This window comes from Nycticebus coucang, chromosome 18 (genome assembly GCF_027406575.1).
Source record: "Nycticebus coucang isolate mNycCou1 chromosome 18, mNycCou1.pri, whole genome shotgun sequence".
In the NCBI taxonomy this organism is placed as follows: domain Eukaryota; kingdom Metazoa; phylum Chordata; class Mammalia; order Primates; family Lorisidae; genus Nycticebus; species Nycticebus coucang.
In genome coordinates this window covers 29,827,064-29,850,038 of record NC_069797.1, presented here as the reverse complement: position 1 = coordinate 29,850,038, position 22,975 = coordinate 29,827,064, and positions in this window count along the sequence as shown.

Genomic DNA, 22,975 nt, shown 5'->3' with positions numbered 1-22,975 from the left:
TCCTGATTTATTACTTTGTTAGTACTCCCCGAGGAACCAACAGATGTCAGGAAGAGTTATGTTAAATGTCTCATTGACAGGGACTGAATACTGTGCACATCCAGTAAAGACAGTGTGTTTCTCTGCAGGGGACAAGTATGTATGCCTCTAAGTCACCTGGGACACTTTTAAAAGTTATGGCTGCCTGGAGACTTTGCATCCGTAAGTCTGGAGTGGTGCCTGGCATAGAGGCTTAAAAGCTCCACAGGTGATTATAATGTTGACTCCTTACTAAGAATCATTACAGTAGAGAGAAGTTTGCTCTGTTGAAGGATTCCTATGGCACTTTTGTATAAATGTATATTTTGCTGGTTCCCTAAGCAAGCATAACTACTATACACCTGAGCTGGTACCAACGTGGTAAAGATTCTGCCGATAACGAGCAGCAGCGATTTTAAACTTGTGTTGATGGTGAAGACCATGTCAAGGGTCAGGCTCTCGCTGTACTGAGTAGGGTGCTTCTTGCTTTGCTGACCAAACCCTAAGCAGAAGCTGTTTATCAATGTCACTTCAAAGTAATATATGAAAGGAGCACCCACAGAAGCAGCAGCTGACAGCTCTGTGGTTCAGCTAGACATACTGTGCTTTCTGGAGCCCTTTCAAGAACCAAAAGACAGAAACAACTTTGAAGTCACTTTGTGGTGAAAATAAATATTGCTAATTTATAATCAATAAATAATTCACTTTTATTATGGACACATTTCTCTGATAGGTGGCTTAGAGGTCCCCAAGCTGGAGAAGATTCTGTTCTCTGGACTCTTAACAGTGAAACAGGAGCCACAATTGGGTATATTGACTTCCAAATTTAGTTCTGGAATTGAAACTGTTGCCACTTTCTTCACTTTCTTCTTTTCTTTTCTTTTTTTTTTTTTTTTGCAGTTTTTGGCTGGGGCTGGGTTTGAACCTGCCACCTGCAGTATATGGGGTCGGCACCCTACTCCTTTGAGCCACAGGTGCCACCCTCTTTCTTTCGTTTTAAAGGCTAGTCAAGTGAAGCAGTGGGAGTGGAGAAGGAACAAAGGCATCTATAATTGGTTGTGATCAATTAGTTGTAAATGCCACTTTCTTTCTTTCTTGAAGAACAAAGGACCAGGACCCAGGGCCAGGCCCAGCCCCCAGAAAAGGTCCTAGATTTCTTGTAACTGCGGTGGCTCCCCCGTGCAGATCTGGCTCCCCCATGCAGATCAAACCGGGTTAAGAGCAGACAAGCCAAGACCAACCTAACAGTTGCAGGGCACGCAGGATTAGTGGACAGGTCTGAGGCTGCTGCCTGATGCGAAGGATGTTATACCGGCCCATCCTGAATTGCTGTCTGGCGAGGAAACCTAGTTCCCTGTTTACAGGATGCTAAGGGAAATGCCAAAAGCACACAGCTGGAAATGTCCTTCCCCTCCCTGGGAAGAAAACTCTCAAAATAACTGCTTTGAGGGTATAGGCAAGTGTTTCACACTTCTTGTCTACTCCAAGTCAGATTCCTAAAAATAAAATAGAACTGCATTGGGCCATTTAAGCAATAGCCTTGGCAACATGGATACGCAGAAAGCTGGCGTACATAAAGAAAGCTGTTTTGTTGCATCTTCTATATTATATAAGAATGTCCAGTCTCATTCTAGTATTTATCAAAATAGATAGCCTCTTGGACCCTCAAAGTTCTGTACCCATGGGACATACACATTTCCTTAAAGGGACTGCTTTTTTGTGTAAACATCTTTCATTTTCCCCATCTGGAAGTGATTTCTTGATGCATATTAGAGCACCAAGTACTGCAGTTAATTAAAGCATTACTGGATGTCATTTGCTAGAATGTATTTCCTTACAGCTGACAGAAAACAGAACAGACTATAGGAAAGAATTAGCAAGCCCGTGAACCTTGGGCTCCCCTCCCAGCAGCTGCCCTGTCCCTGGGGAAGGTGCACCCTTCCTTGGCCGTCCAAGGAAGCAGTGCACAGAATAGAAGGTGGTCGTCATAGTCTGGCCGCCCCTGGAAACCTCTCCGGACATGGTGTAGAGTGTCCTGCTTCTCATTTGGAGCCCTTCTTGCTCTGAATCTCTACCCTTATTCCAGTCACAGTCTGCTTTTCCATGTGACTACCGCGTGATTTCTCTCCTGTATGCAGCAAGTTAATCCTGTTTCCTTAATAACTGGGTGGGCATTTTGCAATGAAAACTTTTTGGGAAGTCTGATGTTCCTTTCAACTGTGGAAAATCTATTACAGCACTTCCATCGGTTTGGCTTCAAGATCATTACTTAGTTTCCATTCTTTGCTTTCACCAGCTCCCCACTTTATTATGGCAGCCAGGGCTCGATCTAATGAGAAAGAAACATCCATAGAACCCACCTAGATAGGCAGGCTACGGTGCTTTCCCGACCAGCTCTCTTCCTTCTCACCTACACAAGCGGGTGGGGAGGTGCTGGTGAGCAGTGGGACGTGAGGAATGGGCCCATTTGAAACAAAAGCAGCCTGGGATTGGAAGAGTCTCCAGAAGGCCTGGTCTGCGGGTCTGGTCCTAGCTCTCGGCACTTGGCAAGTCATGGATCCTCTGAGCTCTGGTTTTCAATATCTGTGACAGGGGATTGTAATGATTAGGGCCATGAAGTTCACACAAGGCCAGGCTGTCTGCACATGCCATGTAAGCCATAGGCACTGTGAACCGTGTTCATTATCACTCAGCAGCTGGGGCCTATGGCTGGCCTGACGGGACTGACTTTTACACATCCTGCTGCTGTGAGCAGGCTGCATCCACACAGGCATCAGAGTATCTAGCCTTTACCTTTTTAGGTCACAAGCATGATCTCCAGCTTACTCAGGGTTTTAAGGCTCTCCAAACCACATTCCCTATGCCCTGGCAGCTGCTATTTCCGGAGCATTTGGGGATGAACCTGCGGACACTGAGAAGAGAGCTTCCTCCCTCCTGAGAGTGTTGCCGAGGCTGCCACAAACGTTTCCTCTGAATGCAAATTAGAAGGGTTGCCAAAGGCATTCTTCCAAAAAAATTCTTTAGGTATGGTGTCTGGTGTCCACAGGCCAGACTCTTCTGCTAGCTTCCCCTACCAGGGACAAAATTGTTGCCTGCAGTCATTTTTTGTTTTTCTTTTCCTTTCTTTCTTTCTGGGTGTATGTGGTTTTTGGTCTGCTTGTTTGTTTGGTCGGGGTCTTTTTGACCTATGATGCCAATATATATATATGGAGTATCTTGGGAGAGGCAGTTTTAACTGGGAAGCCCAAGGTTCACAAGCTGTTTGGATTTCTTTACATTTGCCTTTCAAATCCCTGTAATCAGCCAAAAAGTTCCTACCTGACTTTTGATCCGGTTTCAGGATGTCCATTCAGAGAATGTGGGGTGATGCGTGATGTTAAAAAAAAAAAATAGCATCAAATGCTTTTCCTGCTAGGAATGACTCTCACTTCATCTGAGAGCCTCTGCTCAGTCATCAAATGGAATTAGCACAAATGTAATGCCTCCTCCTATTTGGTGTAATTTTTCAACAAATGAGAAATTAACATAGCTTCTCAACAAATGTGCCTCTGCTTCTGGGGCCAAGAAAAGCATTTGCAAAGTAGGCTGCAACTTTCAGGGGTCCCAAGTGAAACAGCGGCAGGAAACCCTAGAAACCCTCACTCCTTCCTCATTTGCTTTGTGCTGATGGAAAAGGAAGGCACTTCTCAGGGAGAGGGGACACGTGCCAGCTGCCAAAGAGACCACATTCCACAGCACTCTTGACAGAAATGAAGCACTGCAATTGGGCTGATAGAGCAACCACTGAAGAGCTTTTGCAGGCAAATGGGAAAAATACCAATGGTATATAAAGAAAACATCAGGTCACATGAGGAGAGCCCCCCACAGCCCCACACATCCCTCCAACTGCTTTTTTTTTTTTTTGTAGAGACAGAGTTTCACTTTATCGCCCTCGGTAGATAAAGTGGCGTCGCACAGCTCACAGCAACCTCCAACTCCTGGGCTTAGGTGATTCTCTTGCCTCAGCCTCCCGAGTAGCTGGGAGTACAGGCACTGCCATTTTTGTGGTGTTGTTGCAGTTTGGCCGGGGCCAGGTTTCAACCCACCATCCTCAGTATACGGGGCTGGCGCCCTACCCACTGAGCCACAGGCACCGCCCTTCTTTTTTTTTTTTTAAGACAGAGTCTTGCTCTGTTGTCCCAGGCTAGAGTACCATGACATCAGCCTCATTCCCAGCATCCTCAAACTCCTGGACTCAAGTGAACCTCTTGCTTCAACCTCCCAAGTAGCTGGGACTGCAGGTGCCGCCACAACATCCATTTGTTTTTCTATTTTTGGTAGAAATGGGGTCTCACTCTTGCTCAGGCTGATCTTAAACTCCTGAGCTAAGCAATCCACCAGCCTCAGCCTCCCAGAGTGCTAGGATTACAGGCATGAGCCACCACGCCCAGCCTGTTGAACTGCTCTCAACGGACCCAAGTGTCAGGTCTACAGCTGGCTAGCTGGGTCAGCAGAGAAGGGTGCTGAAAGTGGGTAAGGTCCCAAGTGGTTCATCCCTGGGCTTTGGCTGAAGAGCCCAGCTGCTGTCTGGCCTGCAAATAATATCTTTGGTCATGAGAAGGTCTGGGTGATTTCAGTGCCATCTGCGCATAGGAAGGGGGGATATAGGTAAGGGGTGAGAGGAAAAGGAGAACAACTTACTGTATTTATTTTCTCTGTCCTGGATACATCATGACATCTCATCGGATCAAAATCCCTGTTAAGGAAGGTATGATCAGCTCCATTTTTTGTGGATGGGACCTGGAGGCTCAGAGAAGGTAAGTGACATGCCCAAGGCTCTATGGCTAGTAAGGGGCCAAGCCAGGATTGGGCTCAAATCTTCTGCCTTCTCCTTGTACAACATCAGTAGTTTTCAAATTTATGAGACAAAATTTACATGGCATCCCCAAAACAGACAAAAGTATTTTATTCATGCATTTTATGAGTTCAAACATTTTTCAAAGCAAATCAATAAGAACACTGAAACTGGGCGGCGCCTGTGGCTCAGTGAGCAGGGCGCCGGCCCCATATGCCGAGGGTAGCAGGTTCAAACCCAGCCCTGGCCAAACTGCAATAAAAAAATAGCCGGGCGTTGTGGCGGGCGCCTGTAGTCCCAGCTGCTCGGGAGGCTGAGGCAAGAGAATCGCGTAAGCCCAAGAGTTCGAGGTTGCTGTGAGCCGTGTGATGCCACGGCTCTCTACCGGAGGGCGGTACAGGGAGACTCTGTCTCTACAAAAAAAAAAAAAAAGAACACTGAAACTATTTCAGTAATAGCATTTTAGGCTGGACATGGTGGCTCAAGCCTATAATCTAGTACTCCAGGGGGCCAAGGCTGGTGGATTGCTTGAGCTCAGGAGTTTGAGACCAGCCTAAGCAAGAGCAAGAACTTGTCTCTACTAAAAGCAGAAAAACTAGCCAGGTGTTGAGGAGACTGAGGCAGAAGGATCATTTGAGCCCAGGAGTTTGAGGTCGCTGTGAGTTGGGTTGATACCATGGCACTCTAGTCTGGGCTACACGGTAAAACTCTGTCTCAAAAAAAAAAAGCATTTATTTTTAAATCTAAGATTATGGATGAAAATTTGCACGTATTGACCCTAGCATCCAATTTATTTCTGTTTTGCTTTGGTTGTTCAGAATAGAAAAATCTTGATTAAGCCAGCTAAGAATTTGCAAATAGTATCTGTTTTGTTTTAAACAGCCCTCTTCCAATGCAGATACTCCTCAGCTAAACAGAGGTGACAAGAGACTGTCCTGAAGTCTGTGTAGATGTGAACAGCCCTGGCAGCAAAAAGTTAACACAACTGCCCTATAACACATTTGAGGATGCAGGTTGGGTTATTACTTTTTTTTAATGTTGAGTTTTTAGAACAAGTTTAAAATATACATTTAAAGGTGAAGTTAGATGAACCCTGGTGATCAATGGGGTGACAGACATCGCAGCCAGATCACCCCACCTGGATGGAACTGGAGACCATTCCTCTAAGCCAGTGGTTGTCAACCTTCCTAATGCCGCAACCCTTTAATACAGTTCCTCATTGTGGTAACCCCCAACCATAAAATTACTTTCGTTGCTACTTCATAACTGTAATTTTGCTACTGCTATGAACCGTAACGTAAATATCTGATATGCAGGATCTATTTTCATTATTACAAAGGGTTCGCGACCCACAGGTTGAAAACCACTGCTCTAAGTGAAGTATCTCTAAAATGGAAAGACAATCACCACATGTGCCACTCACCATTAAACTGGAACTAATCAATCAACCCTTAAGTGTGTATATGGAAATCACACTCATCAGAAATCAAGCAGGTAGGAGGGGTGGGTAGAAGATGGATAAACTCACCCCATCAGGTGACGGGAACACTTATCAATTTGATTCAAATGGTACAAAAGCTATTGATGTAATCAAAACATTTGTACCCCCAGAATACCCTGAATTAAAAAATAAAATTAAATATTCAATAGGTTAAAAAAATTAAAAAATAAAAATTCAACAGCAAAAAAATAAAAACAAAGTTAAAATTACAACTTTGTAGAGGTTCTTCCCCCAGCAAAACATCTCTGAAGGATTCACAGTGTCCTCAGATGTCAGTTTGGAAGCTGCTGCCCTCATTAATACACATTGCTCATTGTTTTTCCAACTTTAGAGGAGAGAGGTTTGCCACTGTCACCAGAGTACAGGGAAGAGCACCATTTCATTTGAAGTTAACCATCCATTCAACAGCAGCACCTGAACTGGCACCCAAAGTCTGTGCAAATACAGGTTGGGTATCCCTGAAATGCTTGAGACCAGAAATGCTTCAGATCTCAGATTTAGTGGGTTTTCCAGTCTGTGTGTTATATACTTACCAGTTCAGTACTCTTAATCCAAAATTCTGAAATCCCAAATGCTTCAATGAGCATTTTCCTTGAGAGTCATGCTGGCACTCAAAACGTTTCAGATTTTCGGATTAAGGATGATCAATTTATAACCCTGGGTGCCACCTCCTGGTTTGAGGCCTTTCAGCCTTTGGAAGGGACATCTGAGAGTTCTGCTGAGTAACCCCAGTGCAAGGTAGCCTTGTCCTAAGAACAAAACAGTGTAACTGGAATGGAGACAGAGGAGCAGGGGAGGCTTGTGCAACATTTGAAAGGAAGCTGCTACTTCTGAAACCCCCATCTGCTCTGCATCCAATGCAGATACTCCTGAAGCCTCGCATGTTTGTACGCGGTGATTCCCACCCTTTCCAGGACTTGAGACAGAGAAATGACAACATGTGTGGTCTGTTGCATCTGGCCTGGCAGCCACTTCTGGGCAAATCAATAAAAGGCTGGGGTGGGAGGCTATGGGGAAAGCTCCCCACTGCAACCCCAAGGCTAAGGAGATTGACATCTGGGCATTTGCTGTATACCATGCAGTGGCTGAATTGGAACATCAGGGTTGGGTTGCATGTTGATTTTTCTGTTTGGGGACTTTGGTCAAAGTCCCTCCTTTGGCAGATGGGAAACTGAGGCCCCAAGAGTTTCAATCACTTGCTACTCCCTGCTATGAAAGAGGATTGGCAAAATCTACACCACGCTTGTATGCCCCACTTTCCACTCACCATGCCGCCATCTCTGGTGGTCCTCTGGGGGCTATGCTTCTCCCTCCCACGTGCCCGGAGCTTTTACCCCTTCTACCCTCTGCCAGAAGAATTGAGCAGGAATCCCCACACTTCCCATGATCCCACTGACTGCCCAGCCATCACACCACTTCTCTGGTCAGTGTTAGCATTTTAAACGAGGTCCACAGCCTCCAGCCCCACACGTTCCCTCTCAGGCAAATCAGCTCCCATTTCAGCCACTTTCTGAAACTTCTCTTGAAGGTCACTGGTGCTCTTGCCAACCTCATGTTTGTTCTCTTTGCATTTTCCATGTACAGATGGTCCCTGACACATTCAGTAAAAAATGTACTTTGCGTACCATTCTTTTTTTCACTTTTGGTACAGTCTTCAATAAGTTACTTGAAATATTCAGCAATTTATTATAGAATAGGCTTTGTGTTAGATGACTTAGCCTGACTGCAGATAATGCAAGTGTTCTGAACATGTTTAAAGTAGGCTAGGTTAGGCTATGATATTTGGTGGATTAGCTGTATTAAATTCTTTTTTTTTTTTTTTCATTTTGGTTCCTCATTGGTCAACTTGATAAATGCTTTCTTTCTGGGGGCGGGGGATGTGGGGCCTTGCACTGTTGCCCAGGCTGGAGCATGATCTAAGCTCACAGCAACCTGGGCACTCCTGGGCTCAAATGATCCTCCTGCCTTCAGGTCCCAAATACCTGGGACTATAGGTGTGTGCCACCATGCCTGGCTAATTTTTCAAGTTTCTAGTAAAAGATGGGTTTCCACTCTTGCTCAGACTGGTCTTGAACTCCTGACCTCAAGTGATTCTCCTGCTGTGGCCTCCCAGAATGCTAGGATTACAGATGTGAGCCATTGCACCCAGCTAGATCTACTCATTCTTTTAAATGGCTGCATGGATTTTCATAATTCAGATATATCATCATTTATTTCACTGGTGCTATGGTTTGAACGTATGTGTCCCTCCAAAACGTTTAAGTAGAAGGCCAGGCCGGGTGGCTCAGGCCTGTAATCCTAGTATTCTGGGAGGCTGAGGTGGGAGGATCTCTCAAGCTCAGGAATTCAAGACCAGCCTGAGAATGAAACCCCCATATCTACTAAAAATAGAAAAGTTAATTGGTGGAATTACACCTGCGGTGCATCTTACAAGGGTACATGTGAAACTTAGTAAATGTAGAATATAAACGTCTTAACACAATAACTAAGAAAATGTCAGGAAGGCTATGTCAACCAGTGTGATGAAAATGTGTCAAATGGTCTATAAAACCAGTGTATGGTGCCCCATGATCACATTAATGTACACAGCTATGATTTAATAAAAAAAATAAAATAAATAAAAATAGAAAAGTTATCCAGGCACTGTGGTCCTGTAGTACCAGCTGCGCAGGAGGCTGAGGCAGGAGGAGGATCACTTGAGACCCCAGGAGTATGAGGTTGCTGTGAGCTAGGCTGACGCTATAGCATTGTAGCCTGGGCAGCAGAGTGAGACTCTGTCTCAAACAAAACAAAAAATTCATATGTTGAAACTTAATCATTAATGTGATGGTATTACGAAGTGGGTCCTTTGGGAGGTGATTAAGTGATGAGAGAGGAGCCTTCACAGATAGGATTAATGACCTTATAGAAAAGGAACAAGGGAGCTGTATGGACCCTTTTGCTCTCTGCCTTATGCTAAGTAATAAGATCAATGTGTCACCATCTTGGAAGAAGAGAGCAGCCCTCATCAGGCACTGAGTTTGCTAGCACCTTGATCTCAATAGATAAATATCTATTTACCTATTATAGTAGAACCTCCATAGCTGACCACCTCCCTACATTGACCACCTCCTTAAGTTGACCTCATTTTCACAGACCAGACATGCACCACATGTATGTATCCATGCTGTAGGCCTACTTCCTTATGTTGACCACCTCTGTATGTTGACTAGTTTGTGACAGTCCCTTGGATGGTAAACTTACATGTGTTCCCCTATATTTATAAATTGCCTAGTCTGTGGTATTTTTGTACAGCAGCATGAACAGACTGAGACAGCCAGTCTCCTGTCAATATACAAACAGGTTTTCTTGTTTTATTTTTGGGCTATTAAAATTATATCATCTGTGAAAATCTTCCTGTAAATATCTGTGCTTACTTGTATTCTCATTTTTGCAGGATTTTCTCCTAAAATAGTTAGACTTCCCCTTAAAAAGATCAAAGGACATACACATTTAACATGCTGCTACCTCTTGCCAAAACATCTTCCGTAAAGGTTGTTTTGCTGCTCACTCCCCCCGACTGTGTGGGCACCCCCTTCTCCACATCCTCACTCACCCTAGATGTTTTTTCCTGCCTCTCGACCTAAAGGATGGAGTTGTAGCTCTATCTGTAGAAACTAGTAAGTGGAAGTTCCCCTTTTGGTTTTCATTGCACAAAACCAAATGTGACCCAACCTATGTAGGGTCTTGCAAGAAAGCTTCCTTGATCCACGTCTGTTGAGTAAAGACCTTTGGCTTCCTGCCTTCTCAGGGGTCCTGGAGAACAAGCTTTGTGGGTTCACTCTTGAAATCAATGATCATCCTCCGGATATGTAGTGAGATAATATTTTGGCATTACATTGGGTGTTTTTTCCTATCCCTTTTGCTTCTACTCTTTGCCCCACTGCTGCAGCCCAGGTACAGCAGCTTCTATGTGCAGTCCTCAGGTGTGGCTGCTATTGAGATAATAGCTTGAAAGGTTAGCCTTTGAGGGTGGCGTGTGTGGCTCAGAGGAGTAGGGCGCCGGCCCCATATGCTGGAGGTGGCGGGTTCAAACCCAGCCGTGGCCATAAAATGCAAAAAAAAAAAAAAAAAAGAAAGGTTAGCCTTTGAACTCTCGTGTAGACTTCTATAATTCTGTAGTAGAGACAAAATTCCTAAAAGCCGTGGCTGTCAATGCAAGAGTATTAGAAGGCTATCTTATTGTAGTTTGATTTCTTTTCTTTTTTTTTTTTGAAACAAAGTACCATTATGTCGCCCTCGGTAGAGTGCCGTAGCATCACAGCTCACAGAAACCTCAAATCTTGGGCTTAAGCGATTCTCTTGCCTCAGCCTCCCAAGTAGGTGGGACTACAGGCATCTGCCATAACACCCGGCTGTTTTTTGTTACAGTTGTCATTGTTGTTTAGCTGGCCAGGGCCTGGTTCGAACCCGCCACCCTTGTTGTATGTGGCTGGCACCGTAACCACTGTGCTACAGGCGCCAAACCAATGTAGTTTGATTTCTTGTTCCAAAAGTGTGCCTTTAAATTTTAAGTATCAAGATCCTGGAGGACTTTGCATGTAATCCGCGCCATTATCACAGGGCCAGGGCATCTTGACATAAACACTTTTTCCATTCAAAACAAAAGAAGAAGAAGTGGATTTTGACCAAGAGGTGGGAAAAGAGAAAGCAGAGCTGCTATGACTTGGGTTAAAGGCTGGTAGGTACCTGAGAGGAAACCCAGAGCCCAGCACTCATGGCTGAACCCCAGTAGGAGAGGAACTCCCTAATCTAGAAGCCGCTTCCTGGCTTCCAACAATCAACCTGGGAGACTGCAGTCCGCATGGAGAACTCCTGTGTTTAACAAGGCAGCAGAGGAAGAGAGTGAGGGTCTGAAGGAGTTGTCCACCCAGGTAGGTCTTAAAAGGGAGCGCTACAGAGTTGCTGACATGCTCTCATGGGCAGATGATGGCTGCTAAGAGTTCCCAAGCTCCCAGAGGAGCTCCCAGAAGTAGTGAAAGGACCAGCACATTGGAAGAGACGTTGGGTTGGGACAACTAGGATGCAAAACAGGTGGCATGTGGATATCAAAAGCAGAGGATGTCATTCAGTGGCCAAGCAAAACAAGTTATACCTCAGTGGAAGCCAGAGAGGTAGGAAAGTGACCATGGACAAGGTGGTCATGACCAACTTTGCTGCCATAATGTTATATAAGCCTTTCCAGATGCCACCGAGGCAGAAGGGAAGGACAAGAACAATAGTTACCCAGAACTCAACTGATCAATGATAAGAAACTACTCTGAGTTAGCAAGACAGTTTTCCCATCTTGAGAGAAATGGGGTGGGTCTACAAACTAAAGTGAGTTCACCTTAAAAAACTCGAAGACAGGGTGGCACCTGTGGGTCAAGGAGTAGGGCGCCAGTCCCATATACCGGAGGTGGTAGGTTCAAACCCAGCCCCGGCCAAAGAAAACCCACACACACACAAAAATTAAAAAAAAAAAAAAACTTGAAGACAATAAACAAGGAAAAAAAGAAAAAGAAATAAAAAAATTAAAAGACTGTTAGGCTGGGCATGGTGGCTATGCCTGTAATCCTACCACTCTAGGAGGTTGGGTGGGAGGATACCTTGTGCTCAAGAGTTTGAGACCAGCCTGAGCAAGAGTGAGACCCTGTCTCTACTAAAAATAGAAAAACTAGCTGGGCATTGTGGTGGGTGCCTGTAGTCCCAGGTACTCAGGAGGCTGAGGCAGGAGGATCTCTCTCTCTCTTTTTTTTTTTTAGACAGAGTCTCACTATGTCGCTCTCATTAGAGTGCTATGGTGTCACAGCTCACAGCAGCCTCAAACTCCTGTGCTTACATGATTCTCTTCCTTCAGCCTCCCAAGTAGCTGGGACTACAGGTGCCCACCAAAACACCTGGCTATTTTTTGGTTGTAGTTGTCATTGTTGTTTGGCAGGCCCGGGCTGGATTCAAACCCACCAGCTCTGGTGTATGTGGCTGGCAACCTAGTCACTGAGCTACAGGTGCCGAGTCTAGGAGGATCTCTTTAGCTCCAAAGTTTGAGGTTGCTGTGAGCTATGACACCAGAGCACTCTACCCACGGTGAGACTCTGTCTTAAAAGAAGTAAATAGGGTGGTGCCTGTGGCTCAGTGAGCAGGGCGCTGGCCCCATATACCGAGGGTGGCGGGTTCAAACCCAGCCCCGGCCAAACTGCAACAAAAAAATAGCCGGGTGTTGTGGCGGGCACCTGTAGTCCCAGCTACTAGGGAGGCTGAGGCAGGAGAATCGCCTAAGCCCAGGAGTTGGAGGTTGCTGTGAGCTGTGTGACGCCACGGCACTCTACCGAGGGCAATAAATTGAAACTCTTTCTCTATAAAAAAAAATAATAATAAGTAAATAAAAAGACCATTAAAAGGCTCAGCACCCGGTTCAGCGCCCATAGCACAGTGGTTACAGCACCAGCTACATGCACTGAGGCTAGTGGGTTTGAACCAAGCCTGGGCCAGCTAAACAACAATGACAACTGCAATAAAAAATAGCCAGGCACTGTGGTGGGCACCTGTAGTCCCAGCTGCTTGGGAGGCTGAGGCAAGAGAATCAACTAAGCCCAAGAGTTTGAGGTTGCTGTGAGCTGTGATGCCACAGAACTTTACCCAGGGCAACATAGTGAGACTATTTTGAGACTCTGTCTCAAAAAACAAACAAACAAACAAAAAAAAAGACCAGTAAACATCTTTATGCCTGAATATGTAATCACAAAACAATACCCATCACAGGTGCCAAAGGAGACCTGACAGCTCATCACTGTGCACTCAATATGGCATTTCTGGCCAGGAGCACAAGGGACCTGGGCCAGCCACCCCACTCGTCCTTCCCCCGGTCACCAGTGCAGTGCCTTTACAGGATGCATGTCCAGCAGCGGAGCTCACTGGTTCCAGAAGGGATTGCACCTGAGACCCTGGATGGGTCTGCTATGCTCTCCACCAAAGGAAGCTGAGCTGGAGGAGAAAGATGACCACCAGAGCTTTCCCATGAGGTTTCTTTAAAGATCTGGTCCTTGTGCACCCAAGGAAGCACGATGGGACTTCAGCAGACCTTTCATCCCCATAGCTATGCAGTCAGAAGCATTCTTATGTGCAGCCACCAAAGAGCTCCCCAGGTTGCCGGTGAAGCAGGCGGCATTTGGTACACAGGACGCCTGTGGTCTACTCCTCAGTGCTGAGTAGAGGGGCCAACAGATCTCGCAACCCTTGCCGTACTGCTCCCTCCGCCTGGGCCCAGCTCCTGCTCCCTCCTTTGCCTGCGTGCCTCTTGTATGGTGCTTCCAGAGCAGCCCAGCCTTCACTGCCTCCCGGAATCTCCCTCAAGTCTGGCTCCTCCAGGCTGGGCAGAACCTTCTCTGTGCTTCCACACTCTGCCTGGCACACCCCAGGCACTTGACCTCTGCAGGCTGAATGAATGAACCTCATGCAAAAGCAGACATGAACACAAAGACTAGCCCAAAGCAAATTTTGGGAAGAGCTATCCACTTTGGGAGCAGAGGTGCATTGAGTTCTGCTTGAGCAGGGCCAGGATATGTGTTGATAGACCACATTTCTTTTTTTTTTTTTTTTTGTAGAGACAGAGTCTCACTTTGTGGCCCTCGGTAGAGTGCCGTGGCCTCACACAGCTCACAGCAACCTCCAACTCCTGGGCCCAAGCGATTCTCTTGCCTCAGCCTCCCGAGTAGCTGAGACTACAGGTGCCCACCACAACACCTGGCTATTTTTTTGTTGCAGTTTGGCCGGGGCCAGGTTTGAACCCACCACCCTCGGTATATGGGGCTGGCGCGCACCTTACAGACTGAGCCACAGGCGCCGCCCAATAGACCACATTTCAATGAGGAACCCAGAGCTGAGATCCCTTTAATGGGAGGCCAAGGCCCAGGCCAGGCTTGAGTTAGACGGCTCCCTTTACACAAGTGTGGAAAGAACAGACCGGCATTGTGTCCTGAATGTCCCTCTACTCATCTTCCTGTTTACAAGGCCTGTCTTGGTTTGGAAGATGATGATGTCTGATAGTCTAGCAACTCCTGCTTCCACAGCCTGCTAACAGCCCTTTCTCAAATGCTCTGCCTGGCAGATCTGGCCCCAGAAGCCTGCCAGACACACAGCCTCAATACTCAGGAAGTTAGCTGACACCCAGGATGTGACACAGTCTGCCTTTAGTCTTTGAAAAGCAAGGTGCTGAGTGTCTGGGGGAGCAGAGGTACTAGCTGGAATAGAAGTTGGGTACCCCATCACCCCCAGGTTCAGGCAGCCTCTGCATGCAGGACTCAGGAGCTGCTTCAAGAAATATTAATACAAGGGGCCAGAGGATATACCTGGCTCAGGATAGTGGGAGAGGAATTTGGAATTCAAGGTGTTTTGTTTTGTTTTGTTTTGTTTTGAGACAAAGTCTCACTTTATCGCCCTGGGTAGAGTACCGTGGGATCTAATAGAGATAGGGTCTCATTGTTGCTCAGGCTGGTTTTGAACTTCAGAGTTCAAGCAATCTCCCTGCCTCAATCTCCCAGAGTGCTAAGATTATAGGTGTTAGCCAAAGCACCTGGCCCAAAGGGGTATTTTTTTTTAGTTGTTAGATCTGTCTCCTGGTCTAGCCCAATAGGGCTTAAGTCTGAATCCTAGAGCAGGCAGGAAAATAAGAAGCCGTGCTGCTTCAGGACCACCCTGGCCCTGAAACCAGAAGAGGCAAGAAGCACTCTGTTGTAGAGCACCCACGGCCCGGCACCTGTGCTACAGGGACCTCTGCCACCACCAGCATTGGCAGCAGGGCCCAGAACGCAGGGCAGTGCTGTAACCGGCTCTGTGAACAACTTTCAATGTGCCCCTACATGTTTTTTTTTTTTTTGTAGAGACAGAGTCTCACTTTACGGCCCTAGGTAGAGTGCCGTGGCCTCACACAGCTCACAGCAACCTCCAACTCCTGGGCTTAAGTGATTCTCTTGCCTCAGTCTCCCAAATAGCTGGGACTACAGGCGCCTGCCACAACACCCGGCTATTTTTTTGTTGCAGTTTGGCCGGGGCCGGGTTTGAACCCGCCACCCTCGGTATATGGGGCCGGCGCCCTACTGACTGAGCCACAGGTGCCGCCTGCCCCTACATGTTTTTTCTATTCTGAATATAGATAACTTTTTATTTTTATTTCTTTATTTTACAGACAGAGTCTCACTTTATTGCCCTCAGTAGACTGCTGTCGCATCACAGCCCACAGCAACCACTAACTCCTGGGCTTAGGCGATTCTCTTGCCTCAGCCTTCCGAGTAGCTGGGACTACAGGCGCCCACCAGAACACCTGGCTATTTTTTTGTTTTGCAGTTTGGCCGGGGCAGGGTTCGAACCCACCACCCTCGATATATGGGGCCGGCACCCTACCCACAGAGCCACAGGCACAGCCCTTTATCATTTTTTAAATTTGTATTAAATCATAACTGTATACATTGTGATGATTTGATACACAATGTGGAAGGCTTAAATCAAACTAATTAACATAACCATCACCTCACTTCCCTACATTTTTTTTTAATAATCCCCTCTCTTTAACTATTTGACTTTTTGAATTGTTTTCCAGAAATGATAGATTTTCTGCAAAAAAAGGCGAGATTGGCTCTGCGCCTGTGGCTCAAGCAGCTAAGGCGCCAGCCACATACACCTGAGCTGGCGGGTTCGAATCCAGCCCAGGCCCGCCAAACAACAATGATGGCTGCAACCAAAAAATAGCCAGGTGTCGTGGCGGGTGCCTGTAGTCCCGGCTACTTGGAAGGCAGAGACAGGAGACTCACTTGAACCCAGGAGTTTGAGGTTGCTGTGAGCTGTGATGCGACAGCACTCTACCCAGGGCAACAGCTTGAGGCTCTGTCTCAAAAAAAAAAAAAAAAGTCTAGATTTTGAAGGCTGTTGGGCAGACTTCCTGATAACAAGATTCAGCATCCCCCAAACCTGCCCCCCAAATCCCATATCTCCTTGTTATTTACACCACAACCCTGCCCCAAGGCACATGGCCCTTCCTTTAAAAAACCCATGACCACTGCTAGTTGGCAAGACAGGGAGGTGGATTTAAGGCAGTATCTCTGTTCTCCCAACTAGACATTGGTCAAGTCAAAAAATTCCTTTCTGGTTGGGCACAGTGGCTCACGTCTCTAATCCTAGCACTCTGGGAGGCCAAGGTGGGTGGATTGTCCTGAGCTTAGAGGTTCGAGACCAGCCTGAGCCAGAGCAAGACCCTGTCTCTACAAAAAAAAAAAAACCGGGTGTTGTGGCGGGTGCCTGTTTTCCCAGATACTTGGAAGGCTGAGTTAAGAGAATTGCTTAAGCCCAAGAATTTGAGGTTGCTGTGAGCTATGATGCCACAGCACTCTACTGAGGGCCACAAAGTGAGACTCTGTCTCAACAAAATAAATAAATAAAAGAAAATTTAAAAAAATTCCTTTCTTCTTTGGCAATCCTCCTTGTCTCAATAATTGGATCTCTATGCAATAAGCAACTGAACCGGGCAGCGCCTGTGGCTCAAAGGGGTAGGGCACCGGCCCCATATGCCGGAGGTGGTGGGTTCAAACCCAGCCCCGGCCAAAAACTGCAAAATAAATAAATAAGCAACTGAACCATGACTGAAAATCCCTCCCATGTTCAACAACACTACCTGGCAAGGGATGGGGGGATGTCACCCCCCGTGGCACTGTCGCAGCCTCTGCTAAGTGGCTGACAGAGCTGATAGTGGTCTCAGCAAGGGCCTTAGTCCACCAATCAGAGGACTGTGGTAAAGCCATGTCACACAGTTTATCAATCAAAGGCCAGGACAGTGAGAGCTGGAAAAAGGAAATTAATGGCAGGCGTCCCATCTGTATGAGCAGATTTATACATGAGGATATGAGAGATGATGGACACCTTCAGGGATTTCTAGCAATACTTGTCAATAATTGAGGGTCCTGCAAAAGAATAGGCCAAGAGGCAATCAAGTTCCAGTGGACCCCCTGACCAATCTGGCCGGGGAGAAGATGAGACACTCAAAGAGTTTTTCCTTGGTTGCTCTCCTCTCATCCCAAGTTCTTCTCCATCCCTGGCTAACAAAAACGAAAAACATTTCTCCAAAGGCATATAAATGTCTTCAGCAAGAATCAGGAGTTCCCAGAAGTGCATAACTGCAAACCACAGCCCCCTCGGCTTGTGTGTACTCTGCTTTGAATTGGGGTAGGAGGAATGCACTAAGGGCCCACAGCTCCCAGGAAGGACACCTGTCATTGTGTGGACCAAACTGGCTGCTTCAAGGGCTCCCACTCTCCATCCCTTCTGAGGCAGCCTCTGCAGATCGGTCTCAAAGGTGGTCCCAAAGCACTATGGAGACCCTTGAGACAGCCATTTGGAGTGTGGCCACACAGATGAGCCATTTGTTCCCCAGGGACAATGACAGCACACCCTTCGAGCATGCCTTTCAGCCAAGGAGCCAAGGGTCTTAACTGCAATTGCTCAACCAAAGGCTATTTTTCTGGCCTGCAAGTCCTTGTCCAGTATGAATATGCAGAACGGAGCCAGGAGTACAAGTGCATTGATACAGTTCCAAGGAGGCCATGTGCCCCAGCTCTTTGCAAAATCTCATCTGGGTTTTATTTTGCAGAGGCCAAGGAAGGCCCTTTTCTGTGTAGCTAGGGAGTATTTGGGAGAATCAGCTCTTAGCTTACAATTAGGAGGTGTCAGAAGGAGCCATATTTGTCTGGTATCATGGGGGTCCCCACACCAGGGACACTGGCCTGACTCCACGCCAGCTGCACTTGGCATCTAGGTCAGTGTTGCCAGCCGGGCTTGGCCAGACTCTGTGTCTCCGACCAAATGGGTGGTCTCTCAGTGGAGAGGTCAGAAAAGGAACCAGCCTATTCCCTCAGGCCTGTGTCAATCTCAAAGCCAGAGCTATGGTATCCCCTTGACTGTATCTGGTCAGGCCACCTTTGTGAGTCTCAGGGATTGAGACTCACAACACCTGTGTATAGACTCAAATGAGTTGTGTTGTGTCAGAGTAGGTCTTTTTTTTTCTTCCTTTGAGATAGGATCTCACTCTGTCACCCAGGCTGCAGTGTAGTGACATTATCATAGCTCACTGCAACCTTCAACTCCTGGCCTCAAGTGATCCTCCTGCCTCAGTCGCCCATGTACCTAGGACTATAGGTGTGCACCACCATGTCTGGCCAATTTTTCTTTCTTTCTTTTTTTTTTTTTTTTTTGTAGAGACAGGGTCTTACTCTTGCTCAGGCTTGTCTCAAACTCCCGACCCCAAGTGATCCTCTGTCCTCAACCTACAAGAGTGCTAGGATTACAAATGTGAGCCACCATGCCTGGCCAGACTGTGTCTTTTTAATTTAGTTCACTTCTTTGTTGAATTTGGCAAGTCCCTTTAAATGTTCTTTGAGATCCAGCACGGTGGCTCATGCCTGTAATCCTAGCACCCTGGGAGGCCACGGCGGGTGTATTGCCTGAGTTCAGGAGTTTGGGAGAAGCCTGAGCAAGCACGAGACACTGTCTCTAAAAGTCTAGCTGGGGCTCAGCGCCTGTGGCTCAAGAGGCTAAGGCGCCAGCCACATACACCTGAGTTGGTGGGTTTGAATCCAGAATGGGCCCTCCAAACAATGATGGCTACAACTAAGAAATAACCAGGCGTTGTGGTGGGCACCTGTAGTCCCAGCTACTTGGGAGGTGGAGGCAGGAGACTCGCTTGAGCCCAGGTGTTGGAGGTTGCTGTGAGCTGTGATGTCAGAGCACTCTACCCAGGGCAACAGCTTGAGGCTCTGTTTCAAAAAATAAAAATAAATAAATAAAACTCTAGCTGGGAGTTGTGGTGGGTGCCTATAGTCCCAGCTACTTGGGAGGCTGAGGCAAGAGAATGGCTTGAGCCCAGAAGTTTGAAGTTGCTGTGAGCTATGATGCCATAGCACTCTACCCAGGGGAACAAAGCAAGACTTTGTCTCAAAAAAAAAAAAGGTCTTTGAAAACTATAATATTAATTTTAAAGCATTTAAAGAACAAAATAAAGTACTATGTTTTTAAAAGCATTTTGGTTGACATAGGTGCATACAAAGGATAGAGACCCTGATTCTACAGTAAGGCAAACCCACATTCTAGGCCACAGACAACCAGAGCCCCAGGAGCTGGGGACTGCAAGGTGCTGCGGGCGCGGGAACAAGCCAGCATGCGGGGTTGAGACTGTTTTTCATCTACTGTCTGGCTGGGTTTACTGAAGACAAGCTGTTCCAAAACAATAAGCGGCAGCGCTGTGGGGGGCCTGTCCTGGTCTTTTGTGACTTAACTCCCAATAGGACATCAGCTTCATTTAGTGCAGAAAAAAAACAAAAATGCAGAATTGGCATTCATTGTTAGGTGGCTTTTGTTCCTCAGACCCTGCTGGGAGAGGCCTCAGGCCAGAAGCCAAGTCCCAAGAGGACATCCAGTCAGGGCTACGGTGGCCCACTCTGAAAGGACGGCTTTGAGAAGAGGCCAGTCTTTCTGCAGCCTCCCTCGTCTCCCTGAGACCTGCTTGTTCTGTGTAACTCACCCCTGATTTCTAGGTACACCCCTAGCTGTGCCTCAAAAGAAGGCTTGTCTTCATAGCCAGGCCAGGAAAGGCAAAGGTAGAATGGGTTACTTTCCCAAGCTTTGATTAGAGTTTTTAAAGCAATGTCCCTTTGAAAAATATCAGAATAAGGCCGGGGTCAGTGGCTCATACCTGTAATCCTAGCATTCTGGGAGGCCAAGGTGGGTGAATTGCTTGAGCTCAAAAGCTCAAGACCAACCTGAGCAAGAATAAGACTCCCGACTCAAAAAAAAAAAAAAAAAAAGAAAGAAAAGAAAAAAAAATACCAGAATAAGATGTAGGAGTCTCAGATGTAATTACAAAGGACATCCCCTTCTCTGCCACCCAAGAGAACTCTTGGGCAGGCTGAGGTTGAATGGTTCCCACTGTATGAAACTTTGTTTACCCCCACCAGGAATGCCACCGGTTTGAGGAGGTGCTGCAGCAGGCAGGATGCCTTGGCCAGGCCAAAGGTGCTCTCCGGGTTCTCCCAGATATCTATGTGGCTTGCTGTCTGCTTGGGTTTGTTTATCTTTGAGCTCTTTGAGGAAAAACCTGGGGAGACTCCTTGTTGCCTTTTAATTCAACAGAATTCTGGGAGCCACGGGAAGGGTCAGTTTTTAATGCAACTTATTGGTTGGGGGGGGGCATCTGAATGGTTTGGGGAAATCTGTAGGGGACACCTTTGTTTCTCCCCCAGTGTATCAGGGCTGGATTCCTCTTCAAGCCTCTCTGATCTCCTACATGTGTCAGTGCTGATAATACATGTTATGAAGGAGGCCATGGTGAGGAGTAACTCTTGCATCAGGAGCTCCTAGGCAGTTATCCCGAGGCCTGAGGATACCCTCTAGGCTCAGAAAATGCTGTCCGATTCTATTCATTGCCAAGGTGCCCCTCTGGAGTTGGGGAGAGGTTGCTTTTAGGGATCAGATAGAACTCTCATAGGGTGAAAGTGGCCATGCGGATGCTTCTTAGGTCTAGTTTGATGGCCAGTACTTGGTCCAGCAGCCCTGTGAAGTCCTAGAACAGTTGCTTGATGACCCCAGTGCCTCAGAGGTGTCCCCTTGATCTGCTTGGACCACTCCTAAGCTGGCAGCTTCATAGCCCCTTGCTCCTGTTGACAGCTTTGATGTCTCCCCGGGTAGTCTGTTGGAATGTGACCATCTAAGCCCTTCAGAACTGCCCTCAGGTGGTGGCAGTGCCAAGCTCCTCCTAGGCTCCAGGTTTTAGCAAGTCTGGGTGGAGCTACCTCCCTAGAGCACCACAATCCACTCTCAGAAGGAGAATGGCTGTGCTGGCCTAGCACACTCAACTTCCTCAGCCTCGTCCTCCATTTCTTCCAGGCTGATGACCTTGAAGGCATCACCTCCTAGGAGCAACTGTCATCCTCCTGGACACCTCTCCCAATCTGACTTGGTTTAGGGAAGAGTTCTCAGGCTCTACCTGGGAGGGTTTGGTGGGCAAATTCCCTCCAGGTAGCCCAGTTGTCCCACTGTAGAAAGACCACCTTTCCACAACCCCAGCAAGCACTTAGATTCTTCCCCCAAGGCCTGCAGATGGGGATAGCTGGGATGTGCAGATATTGGGGTCACAGAGGTAGGGAGGTATAGCAGTGGAATATGTCCTTGCACTGACCATTTGTCTAGAACTGTGCACTATGAATTTTGTAATCCATTCCCACAGTCCCTGAATGAATGACTTCCCAGTGCACAGGCATGTATCAGGTTATATCTCTGTGGAGGGGATGATCCTGGCTTCCTGTTCATAGCAAGCCACCTTGAACCAGCTGTGTGACTTAGAGCAAGTCAGTGAAATCCCTCTGTTTCCTCCCCTGAAAGTGATGAATAAGCGAGGTAGGCAGAGTGAACTTTGCCAACAGGGCTCTAAGGTCTACCTGCTGTAAATTTCTGTGTTTAACAGGTCTGCCCCAAGCAAGACAAGTATCCTTTGCTTTTGCAGGGATGTGGACTTGGCTGCCATTGTGGGACCTGTACAAATCCCACCTCTCCGTCTAGCCAGGGAAGTGTCCTGACCCAGGGTGGGACTCCTCTTCAGAGTTGGCACTTGGCCTGTAGGTCTGGGCCAGGCTCCCACTCCAGGCCCTTGGCCGAATACCCCTCAGAACCTCCACAGCAAGGCGGCTGGTGGGCGGTTGGGACTCTTACACTCGCTGACGATCACAGAGCTCTGTGAGAAAAAGTACTGGATTTAGGGTGAGCCCAGCCCTACAGCCACAGCTACCGAGGAGTTCCCACTCAGAACCGAGCTTCTCTGTCAAACCAAAGGGGAGGGAGAAGCCCCTAGTCTGTTTTTCGGAAGAGATCTCCCGCCAATGCAAAACTGCAGTCCCCAGTAGGGGGCCCCGACCCCCCGAGGCAGCCCTGAACGCGGACTGAGCTTGTCCGCCTGGTTGCGGGTGGGAGTCTGTACGCACCCCAGGATTCCCGTGCCTGGTGAGGCCGCGGCCTGTCCAGCGGAGCACCGAGGCCAGCGCGTGCTCAGTGCCTCCAGCAGCCCCCTGAGGAGGAGGGAAGTAGGCCTCCTTTCCTCGGGGCAGACGTGAGAGCCAGAGCCCGCCGTGCCGAGCCAACAGGCGGCTGCTGCCATACGAAGTGCATTAACTATTAATAATTTCCAGTTGTTTGCTAGCTGGGTTCGGCCGGCTCCCCGGGCCTCTGCGGTTTGGGACTCTGTTCTGGCTCCCCCCGGACAGCCAGGGTTGATGACATTAGCACCTCCCGGGCCCCGCTGGGACAGGGCGAGGGTCAACGCGCCCCCTACAGCGAGCAGGGGCCCTGCGTCCACCTGTAGCGGGAAGGTCGCCGGCCCGGGCGGGGGCTCCTCTCCGGTCCGCTGCGAAGCCCTCGGCGCCCCCGGCACGCGGCGCTCGGCCTCCCGGGGCGGGCTCGGCGGCGCACGGCGGGAGCGCAGCGGCCCCTGGCGCCCAGCCGGATGGCGCGGCCAGTGCGGGCCGGCCGGGGCGGGCCGGGGCGGGGCGAGGGCGGGGCCCGGGAGCGCGGCGGCC